Source organism: Aedes albopictus, chromosome 2, assembly GCF_035046485.1.
Source record: "Aedes albopictus strain Foshan chromosome 2, AalbF5, whole genome shotgun sequence".
NCBI lineage: Eukaryota > Metazoa > Arthropoda > Insecta > Diptera > Culicidae > Aedes > Aedes albopictus.
The window spans coordinates 380,004,474-380,014,810 of NC_085137.1; the positions used below are offsets into that span (position 1 = coordinate 380,004,474).

At 36.9% G+C, this 10,337-nt stretch overlaps 1 pseudogene; it reads right to left on the reverse strand.

Annotated features, from left to right (window-relative positions):
• The window catches only part of LOC115267109 (uncharacterized), a 28,655-nt pseudogene extending 18,967 nt beyond the window's left edge, over positions 1-9,688 (reverse strand).
• Positions 9,689-10,337: the final 649 nt, after the last annotated feature.

A 10,337-nucleotide genomic window follows, 5' to 3' on the forward strand; every position in this document is an offset into this window, starting at 1 on the left:
TTACCAGTCCTTAGTAGCTTATTACGCAATTACTTACGCAAAGCATGTTTGTTTTCCTTACATCAAGTGTAGTCTCGGCGAGGATGAACCGAGTCTTTAACTATACGTAAGGCAAAATAAATGCAATTTTAGAAACTGTTACTAGTAACAAGGGCTTTGTACCATGAATCCTTATTACCAAAACGCATGACCTTAGCTTAACAAGTTGGATGTTACCAGGCTTTAGTTTGGTAGATCTTACTCCGTAACGCAACCTAAACGGGAGATCTACCCACGTTACGGGCTCCGTTAAAGATCGAGCATGTTTTAAACCCCCTCAACCATTCATCTCTCAGCACGGGTCGCCTGACACCTTGGATTGGGGTTCCCTGTTTGGTGGACTTTTACCCCCGGAACAGGGGGTCCGTAGTGCTATTCTAAGCCGGCAACTACACGGGGATCCAAAAGACATTGTTGGTATAAATCTCCTTAATAACGGGCATTGAAACTGTATCAATTTTTTTACATTCTATACATTATGCATATAATGAAAAGTGGAGCAGATCTTCATTTACTCCGTATCACGGGGCAAGTTCGGAATTTTTGTACAAATGGCTTAATATATGTGCTGCATATATGTAAGGCAGCATAAACTTTAAATAGCTTACACGAATAACTATGTTTTGCAATTTATGTTGGAAGTGTTTTGTGGGATCGTGCATAAATTACGTAACATACATAATAACGAATCAGTGAGAAAAAAGTTGATTTAACCATAGTATCTTGTGCAAAACAAATTGATTTTTTATACAAAAAGCGCCATTAAATTGAATGCTGGAAGACTTTCAAACTTGCTTTTCATATTACGAAGTTGATGAATCTTGCCAAAAGATGTTTCAGGATTTACAGATGTTATGTTTTCCCTTACATAATTTTCCGATCATTAAATAGATTTCAATAAATAAGATTTTTAATTCGTTAACTTTGAATAAGTCGATTTCCATTTTTTTTCATGGCCGGTTCCTTAACACTCAGAAAAACTCATTATGCAACGAAAAACGAAAAAACATAGAATTTGCTTAGATAAAAATATGAAAAATATATGGTTTCAAAAAAAAAAATCTACCCAGGACTTCACCATTTTAAACAATAGCTTCATCATCAGAATAGAATAAATTAAGTATAATTCAAGATTGATTACTTAAGGCGCCGATTTTTACTTCAGTTTTGTATGAATTTCGACTTAGGCTGAAGACAGCGAGATCAAACTATGAAGTTGTGTCTGTTTCCTCTCATAGGTCCCACTTGCCCCAGATGCTGAAATGCAATGGGGCAGGAGGGACCAGTTAACGAAAGGTAATAAATGAAAATAAATTACACCTTTTTCACTTAAAATAATTTGCAAGCGCTCCAAATATTATCCCGAAACCGAAAAAGTATGACTTTATTTGATATTCTATTTTTAAACAACGAATATCTCACTTAGTGAATTGAAAATTACATATGAACAACAATAACATATATGGTCTCTTTATGGTGGGAACAATAACAATTTTTGAATTCAAAGTATCCACCTATGTTTTCCATGAAGAATGTTTGCCTTAAAAATAAAAAATAGATAAAATTATAGCCGTAGGTCTCACTTGCCCCGGATTCTCGCTTGCCCCGGGGTACCCTACAAAAAAAAATACAAAATTAAAAAAGTTTTCTCCAAAATTTTCCACTGTCGAGAAAAAAAACGGTTGGAAAAGTTGGAAAAACTGTTGACGAAGTCCGAAAAAATTCCCAAAAAATATCTTTGGAATGCAATTTTGTAAGCTATATTCTGCTAAATTTTCAAGATGTTTTTTTTTTCGTTCCTGAGATATGATCATTTTTGTGCAAATTAATAATCAAGTCGGTCGAAAATCAACCAACATCTGGAAAATGTCCATTAAATTGATCATTACTTAGAAACAAAAAAAAAACACATCATGAAATTTTGCAGAATATGGCTTATGCAACTCCCCCCAAAAAAAAAGTTTTTTGAGAATTTTTCCGGACTTCCTACATAGTTTTTTCAACTTTTGCAACCAATTTTCTTCAACAATGGAATATTTTGTGCAAAGCTATTTTCATTTTGAATTGTTTTTTTTGATTGCTGAGAAAATTCACTTACAATTTCACAAAAAAAAAAACATTGTGTCTGCGTTGCTTCGTTGTTAAGTTATTATTTTTCAAAGAAATCGGCTCATAAAGCACATCTGGATCACAAAATTGGTCATAACTCAGGAACGGACAAAAAACCACAACTTGAAAATTTAACAGAATATAGCTTATGTAAATTCCTTCCAAAAAATATTTTTTTTAAATTTTTTTCTGGATTTCCATTTAGTTTTTCCGGCTTTTCCAACCAATTTTCCTCATCAGTGGAAAATTTTGCGGAAAACATTTTCCATTCTGTATTTTTTTTATATGCTGAGAAAATTTGCTTATGATTTCACCAAAAAAATGTGTCTACGATGCTTCGTTTTTGAGTTATGATTTTTTAAGTAGGGGGGGGGGGGCAGGGTCGTGCAATTTCGAAAGAAAAACATGACGTATGACAGCTGTAGCAAATCGTTCCCCATACGAACGGACTGCTGTGATGCTTCATCTCTCACCCAGCAACACACTCGTTCGCTGCTGCTACAGATACAAGTGGTCGGGGTTCTGCTAAACCGAACCAAAGACCATTTTTTGAAAAATTGAGTTTTCTAAACCATTAAGTGAAGAAAATGATGATCTTTCTTCCATGTAAAAATCCAGTAATTCTGACAGCTCTTCGTGGAGTAAATTCAAAATTTCTGTTTGGCGGAACATATAAAACATCATTTTGCATCCAACCAGAGTGAACTGTAAACCATTCGATAGAATCAGCGAAATATTTTAGTTTTGGTCCAGGTGATGAACATTTCAAGTTTTCCTCATCGCCGTCAGATTTCTAACTTCTAACCGACTCATAGAAACAATCTGTGAGAGAAATGAACACGTTATTCGAAATACGGGTGTGGGAGGAACCAATTATGTTTCGATGGCGCTGATTGCAATTTTTCCAAATCACATTCAGCCAGACCGAACCAAGTCCACAGCATTTTAGAATCAATTTATTCTCAACAATACAAAAACCAACTGGTTTTTAATACCAGCGTTATGGCGATACACCTCAAACTGGTAATTTCACACAGAAGCCGTCATTGAACAACAAGCCTAATGATATTAATAAAGCTTGAAAAAAATCAAACACTTGGTTCGCTTTGGCTGATCGAAAAATGGCGTTTTCACGAAAACCATCCTTGAGAAGAATGTTTAGAACTTGATTCAGACTTAACGACTGTCCTTCAGCAAGGTAATATGACCTAGAGGTAACGCGCTTGGTTATCACTCAGATGATCCAAGTTCGAATCTCTTTCATATTTTTGAAAACTTTTTTGTACTTAGTGCACTTTGGCAGAACATTTTCATGGTTTTCTTCGACCGGCATAAATTTGAAGTACACAAATTGCTTCACATTCACATCTCAGGACCTCAGGGTATGCAAGGACATCGTTTGACATAATCACTATTGCTCTGTGCCTCCACATGCACCGCTTATGAAGAAAAAGCATGGGTGGGAAAAGCTGAGCTGGGGGGGCTTCCGCCGTTCATATTTCAAACTATTTTGAGAACTTCGTGCTACCGTACTACACGCGTCCTTTTTGATTCATGAAAAGGATTGTGAGTGATATCGATTTCAACTTGATAGACGATGAAAAATCGAGATTTTTTTCACTGTCCAACTGGTTTTACCTGAAACAAAAAAATACATTCAGCCAAACTGAACTATAAACCATTTTCTAATGTTTTTGATCAGCCAGAGTGAACTGAGTGCAAAGTACCAAGAAATAAAATGTAATTATATCAATGATTCCAAATAATTTATATGTATTCTTAATTTCTGATGGTTAATGAAGGCTTGTAAGTTACATGTGAGCGGAAAAGTTTCAAATAATCTCAGCTATTGTTTATTTGTGGGTGGTTGAACTTTAAGCTTAATTATCTCGGAATTATCATTTTGGCGCTTAGTTCGGTTTAGCAGAACCCCGGCCAAGTGTGTATGAAACATGGAATGATGCACTTGGATTTTCATTTCATTTATAAGTTATTGAAATAGGGTCTTGTACCATTTGGGCAGGTGTACCTATTGTGGGCACTTGCCGCTATAACTAAACCGATTGATTTGTAATTTTGTCCAGAGTTAGGCACGTACAGTATCTACGCTGTACAAAAATTCAAATCAATCGGTTTGAAATTGACTTAGTTATAGCGGCAAGTGCCCAAAATAAGTACACCTGCCCAAATGGTACAATACCCTACTTCAACATGCTAAAAACACTATTTAAACCGCATTTTTCAATAGTGGTGCACGCCAATAGAATGATAATTATGTTTTATGAAGAGGATAACAAATTCGACCACTTAAATCCAATTAATCGGCGCCCGTAGCCATTGAGAGACTAGCGCGCACCAGTGAGACTAGTGTTCTTTTGGGTGAAGCACAAGAAATGCGACCGGGCGAGGACTACCGAGTGCTAGGTACGATGAGCGGAAAAGTTTTTGTATACGAAACGAGTGATTAGAAAAATGTATGAAACGGTTGAAGTGACTCATTCTATGTTGCATAAAAGTGTATCATTGAAATGAAATTGTACGCCCCTGAGGTGGGGTCTGTGGAAAACTTTTGATTCCCGAAAAATCAGGCGATCCTGATTTTTCTTCAACTTAGATTTAGTTTTTTTTACCTATGAAAAAAAGAAACTGAAATCTGAGAACATTCGTACCAATTTGTACGGTAATAAAAACAAATCCTTAACTCGTTCAATTTGAAACCTGAACAATTGACCTGTTTTTTTGTACACGTATAATACTGATCTAACCTTCATGTGTGCAAATTGACTGTTTTATTTATATTCAAAAATCGTCATTGCATCATCTTGTAAGCCCCTTGGCATGGGGTCCATCAAAAACCAAAGTGGGTTTTATCCTTTTTTATCATTTTCTAGCCAATAAGCAAGAAAAATTCAAAATCCCAGACTTTATGTAAATGGCGACCTGGTTTCAGCGAGACTTTCCCAGAAGTCTTAGCAACGACAACATTCTTGGCGGATGCATGCAAACTACCCATTTGCCAGACTTTTCTTTAAAGCTTTCTTACAAACTTCTTTCAACATTTCTTATGACTTCCTCATCGAGAATTGTAATATTTCCTGATATTTTTGGTGGAAGCCTCAGCTAATTGAATTTCAAAATTTGTTACAAATTCCATAAAATGGTCATTTTAATGCTTCGGCAGATTACTGACAAGGTGTGTGATGAAAGTTTAGTGCTGTCATGGTGAAATCAGAGCTAGCAAGCCAAGGTTCTCCGATTACAGCGCCCCTCCACTGGTACATTCCCTTGGATGAATTGCTGGAGGAATCTCAGAAGGAACCGCTTAAACAATTCCTGAAGGAACGGCTGGAACAACGACAGAATCCATGGAACTACTTTTGAAGAAATCGCTGCTGAAGTTTCTGATGTAATTCTAGAATTTTGAAGAAGTCTCTAAAGATATCTCCGAAAGTATCGCTGAAGAAATTTCAGAAGAATTCAACAAAATTCTAATTGAATTTCTGACAGGATGTCTAAAAAACTGAAGGAAAACCTGAAGAAACACCTGGACACACATTTTGGAATACTAAACAAAACCTCTTGAGATATTTTTGGAAGAAAATCCTAGAGAAATCCTCTTATAAAAATCCAAAATAATTTCTGAGAAATCCATAGAGAAATTTCTAGAGGTATTCTCGAAGGCTTTCCTGCGATTCCTGGAGAAGTTTCGGAGAAAATACATACAGAAATACCCGGTGCAATTTCTAATATAATCTCTGCGTAAATTTCTGCAGGAAACTCTACAAGAATGACTTCCAGCCTTTCCATAAAATCATTATAAGAATCTCTGGAAGAATCTGTACAAAATTACTGAAAAGAGGATTTGAAGGATTTTCTAAAATTTGCTTAAGAAATCCTTGGCGCAATTTCTGGAAGAGAAATGCCTCGAAGAAATATCTAAGCGAATGTGAAGAAAAATTGAAAATTTCCCTAATAACCTCTTGTAGAATTCCTTAACCAAACCATGGAGAAAATTCTATAGAAAGCTGCGGAAAAATTTTTGAAGGAGCAACGAAATTCTGATTCTCAATGGGACTGTGAATCATTCTCAAAAGAAAGTTCATGGAGTATTTTTGAGAAAATTTCAGGAAGGTTTTATAGACGAATGCTTTGAAAATTTTCTGGAGGAATCTCTAAGAAAAAAATCTTAAGAAATTTGTATATGAATCTTGGAACAATCTATGCAGGATTCTTTTGAAAGGAATTTTTGAAATATTTTCTAAAGGAATTCATGCAACAATTTTGAAAGCTATCCGTGCAAAACTTTCTGTTGGAGTCTTTTCAGATAGTACTAGAGGAAATTCTTAAAATTCTTTTAAATCCCTAGAAGATTTTATGAAAGAATTTCTTTGGAATCACCTGGATGATTTTCAAAGTAAATCTACGAGGAGTTTCCAAATGAGTCCTTGAAAGAATTTCTTTGAGAATCCATGAGAGATATTTTCAGAAACTCGTTAAAGGTTTTTGAAATGAATCCTAGGATAGATTTTAGCAACGGTCCACGAAAGAATAATCGTAAAATCTGTGGAAGTTTTTTCAAAGTAATCCTTGGAGAAAATTGGAAAGAAATGTCTGGAGAAAAATCTGGAGATAATTCTGAGGAAATGTTTAGTCTCATTTATAATGAAAGCCTTGGGAGATTTTCTGGAAGAAGCCATCGAAAAATGTTTGACAGGACCCCTAGTTCAGTTTCATCAGGAATTCTTGCAGAAAATTCTCGAATTGATCTCACATTTTTATAAAGAGTTCTTGGAGGAATTTCCAAAGAGATCCCAGATATTCAGATTGGAAAAAAAAGTCGATAGAGCAATTTCTAAAGCAAACTCCGGAGAATGTTTTGGAATAAATCCTTGGAAGATAGTATAAGAAAATGTTCAAAGGAATTTCCAAACGATTTTTCGGAAAAAAATCTAGAAAAGCCCCGAAAAAAATGGGGTCAATTTTATGAAGGATTTTCTTAATAACTCCCTGAAGGAATTTCTGCAGAAACTCATACACAACTTTCTCACACAACTCTTTGTGGAACTTCTGCAGAAATCCCTAGTGGAATTTTTAGGGAATTCGGAAGTTGTTGTGGTAACTTCTGATGAAGCCCTTGGAAGAATTTCCAAAGTAACCCCAGTATAAATTTTTGAAGGAACTTTTGAAACATTTTCCGAAAAACATTGGAATAGTTTCAGAAGGCATCGCTGAAAGTTACATTAAAGTCATCTCTGGAGAAATTTTTGAATAATTGTTTCATGAAATTTCTGAACAAATTATGAAAGAATCGCTGGAGGAATTTCTGCTAAAATTAATGAATAATTTCTTGGAAAAATATGGAGCAATTTTAGAAGTAAGTAGAAGTGCAAGATGCTTTGTAAGAATTTTGTGTTGAATTTGTAGAACAGGAGGAATTTCTAAACAAATGTCTGAAGATTTTTTTCGAATGCATCCTTGGATTTTTTTTTAATATTCCATGAGAGAATTTCTGGCCGAATACTCGGGCAAATTTCCAAAAGAATTATTTAAAAAGATTTTTAGAAGAATTTCTGAAGAAATTTATGGTTGATTTTCCAACGGATTCCCCTATAGATTCTCCAAATGAGTACCGAGATAAATTTCTGAATAAATATCCAGAGGAAATTCTGAAGTTAGCCTTGGCGGAATTTCTTAAACAATCACTAAAATGATTTGTTTTTTTGTTTAATAGAAAATCAAAAGCAAAAAATGGGGAAATGCATCCTCTTTAGCTTTGTCCAAAATTCCTTGCGGGCAGTCAATCATGTTCACAGTTCACGCTCATACCCAAGCCCAACAGCAACAATATTCATATCTCACATCGCCATCCCCTCAAAAAGTAATCTATTTCAATGGAAATTGAAAACCCATTCCGACTGACATGGAACTGCAAAAAGCTCGTTTCCTGAATGGCAACCAAAATGTAATCGAAAAATCTCAGAACAAACGATTAGCTTTGGATAGCGAGACCGAGAATGAAAAAAAATCCTGTAATCTAAAATCCCATCACCATTCAGCCGGATGTAAACGGACGACATTCATCGCGAAACCACGAATGCAAACACCAAATCCCGCAGTTATCTACCCTACCCGTACGTACGGCGGTTGGTGGCAACAAAATCACATGTTGGTGGTGTAAAAACGCCAAACCACACCGCGTTGCACAAACTAGCGCGTTTGCTGTGGTCACATGAGGGATAGCAGGGCTTAATACAAGCACCGTTTAAACACAAGGGTTTCATGATTACGGAGAGTTGTTTGCTACGTCCTTTGAAGTGGGACGAAACGTCCGCTGACATATTCCGCTTTAGCTTCAGATGGAATACCAAGGGACTCCATCTAACTATTACCGGCAGCAATAGAAGGTGAAGGGGACGCCTGGTAGTTGATGAATTGCTGACTTTTAATTAGAACTCAATCGTCCAAATTAGACAATCGTTTTAAACGCTTTTCCTTCCATTGTAGCAGTCATTCTCGGGTATTACCGGCTCAGTCTTACATCTTGTTGACTTGAAATCTGTGGAATACTTCATTATAAAGGTGTTTTCCCCCGAGGGTGCGTTGTACCCCAGGTCACCCTAGCTAATTCCGGCCCGCACAACGAAGTGCCGCGGCAATGGATGTTGCGTGTGATAAATAATGCGAAATGTGGTTGGACTTCTGGGACTTCGAAGGATTAACTTGGACACTGAGTGAGTGACGCACAGCCCGCAGGATTGAACGTTCGTTGGCTGACCGCCAGAGGTGTGATTCGAATCATATTTATGTGGTCTGATTGTAACGAGTTGTGCGGGAAATGGGTTTTCTGGTTCAATGAAAGTGAGTAAATTTATATCTATCTATTTGAATTGAATCAAAATGCCATATCGATTTGAACGAGAGTATATTTTCCCCTTTCATCTGGATTCAATATAATTACTTACAATCCAGTAATGAAGCTGATTACATGATGACACTCGCCCTTTCCCGGAAATCGATTTTACACCCTGTTGTCACAATTTTAATTGCTTTTCCGCTTTTCCAGCAGGAAAGTTTTGTCCCGGTGGGATACTCATCCACGCGGAAAAGCAATAAACAGCTTATATTGCAACTTTATCCGGTAGAATAACATACAACCCCAGCCATAACCCAGCTGCTACCATCAGGATCAAGTTTTCCTCTCGCTCTGGTAAAAGCTCAAACTTTGTGCTTTAATTTCACTCGTATTAAATCCCTCGTGACATTCCCGGCTCTACCTCAACCATTTTCCACCTTCAACCATCATCCGTCTGTTCTCTTAATAGCCTCATGAACGCTGTTGTGTGTCACAGCCATTGACATCGCTGTTGTTGTTGTTGTTGTAACTGTTGTTGATGCTTGATCAGTGATATCAACCCTTTTTCTCTGATTATGCTTTCACTCGTTCGGGATCTTCTCCAACCCAAACGCGCGCACTTCACCAGGCAATTCGTGTCACTCACCAAAACCATCCGATCCGTGGGAAGCACACGAAAGCTACCATCGAGAAAATCCCTGCTAATTCCATTCCGCTTCGATGCTCGAGCTTGCTCGCCGGCACGAAAAATTGTGCGTTGGAGGAGCGGGTGACTTTATTTTGTTACTAAATGGGTAAGCCTATCATCCTATGGTAACGGTGCATAAATCTTGGAATTTCGAGCGGTTTCCCGGAGGTGGAATAATCTCTGTAATTTTATTGACAAATATAAACAAACGCAACAAAAAAAAACCCTAATTAATCCACCTAGCGGTGATGGTGCCTTTCTCGTGCCATAAAATATCCTTTCCACAAAACACAAGTGATAAGTTAGTTAAGTCCACTCAATATTGACGATCTTGCGCCAAATACGACGCACATGCAAACAATATTGTCCCACCACAAAATATACACACCGGTTTCAGCATACATTGGTTGATGTCGCCGCTACAGTTTTCAAGTAACGGAGCGTTATTTTGGGGTGGTGTTTCGACTAATCGGTTTGTTTATGCACTGTTTCCTTTGTTGTTGGATGTGTGAACATTGTGCTGTCTAAGATTGAACATTTGCACGATCGTCGCGAAATCGTTGCAAAGCTCAATATGGATATATTTTATATGAGCATCATGTAGATGTTCAAGTAGCGGGATTAGGGGCATAATGAACACCCGGGGCG